The following is a 1,808-nucleotide window of genomic DNA, read 5'->3' on the forward strand; positions in this document are numbered from 1 at the left end:
TTATCTTTGTGAAATTTGTTGGGTAAGAGAAAGAGGGGAAAAGGAAATTGGTGAGAGAAAAAAAGATTAGAAGAGAGAAAAGAAAGTAGAGAAATGGAAAATCAGTAACAGAATCATTGAATTTGAGAGTTGAGGGAGACCTGGATGAATCTCTAGTTGAGGTCCTATATTAAAGAAACCTCTACTATGACATATTTGACCAACAATTTATCCAGGCTCTGCTGGAAGACCCACCTCCAAGGAAGGGGAAACTTTCAGCTCTTGAGAAGGCCCTGTAATTGGTAGTTATGAGGATACTCTCATGAAGGGCATTAAAACTCCCAAAATTCCACTGGTTTTCCTCCATCCTCCATCTAAGATTAAAAATCCTCCATCTCATCCTCCATCTAAGATGAAAAATCAAAATGGCAGAGTATCACCCATGGAAATGGCAAAGTATAAATGGAGATGCCAGTGGGTATATCACAAGAGGGAAAAGCAGAATTGAAAGAATGATAGACTGTGCTATAAAAGAATTTTGAATTATCACCAAAACTATGGTAAAGTATTGCCAAAAGAACCCTAGATGACAAATTATCTTCAGGGGCATATAATAGAGCATCTCCAGAAGAAAAATGGGAGAATGTAAATCACTTGAGAGACTTTCATTTTTGTCTTTTGTAACCTTGACACCTAGTAGTGAATGTAACACAGGAGATGTTTAATAATGGGTCATGTACAGATAGACTCATCATTTCCAGAACCAGAGCAATTGCTAGCACAGAAAAGTTAGAACTTTGTCCTAGAGGCTATTGTTGGTGTGCTAAATTTCTTATACGGCTCAACAGAGCACTTGATGAATGAATTAGCTTATTCCCTAAACCAGCTTGTCCCCCCCTTTCCCCTCATCCTGTTTTCCCACTTGGTTAGATTTCCCCATGTACCTTTTGACCTAAGAGCCACTCTCTCAAAGGACACAAAGGATCAGTTAGAGATCTTTTGCTTTAGATATCAGAGTGATTTGCTGTTTCCCTCTCCAGTTCATTTTACAAATAAGAAAATGAGGCAAACATGATTAAGTAATTTGCTCAAGGTCACATAGCCAGTAAGTATCAGAGACCAGATTTGAACTTAGGAGTATGAGTCTTCCTTACACCAGGTCCACTACTCTATCCACTGAACTACCTAACTATTCCTTATAGATATACAAGGGATAACAAGTGAAGATGCATTAGCTGCTGCTCTCCCCCAATAAAAGCAGATTCACTTCCCTATAGGCCCTATCTTCTTGTGCCCTTCCATCCCACTATGCCCTTTAGTTTCCAGTTTCTATTGTCAAATTCATCTTCATCCTGGATCTCTTCCTCTCTTCTTCCTTATATCATCTCAATCTCTTTGAAACCAAGTTCTCTTCTGAAAGTACCCTATCTCTGGGTGGCTGCGTTCTATGAAGCTATCCGAGTAAATTTGCCCTAGATGTGGTGGGAATTGCCATTTGAAGTTTTGTTCAAATGGAATGGAAAAGATTCTCTCTATCTCTGGAATGCAGTATTGTTATCAGAAGAAATGGAGAGGAGAATATCTTCAGAAAGAATAAAAGGAAGTACCAACTAATAGTCTCAGAAAGGGCACTAGATTCATTTGAACCACATTTTTGAAGCACAAATGTCCCAGACCTCTTGCCAGAACTCTCTATTACTCAGTCAAGCTCTTTGTAAGAGTAGCAACTGGACAGCAAAAGATAGTCTGAGGGCAAAAGTAACAGCCCAGTGACCTGTACCAGGTGCCATTTTCCAGTTCACTCCCTTTCTCTGTTTCACAATTTGTAG

This window comes from Macrotis lagotis, chromosome 4 (genome assembly GCF_037893015.1).
Source record: "Macrotis lagotis isolate mMagLag1 chromosome 4, bilby.v1.9.chrom.fasta, whole genome shotgun sequence".
NCBI lineage: Eukaryota > Metazoa > Chordata > Mammalia > Peramelemorphia > Peramelidae > Macrotis > Macrotis lagotis.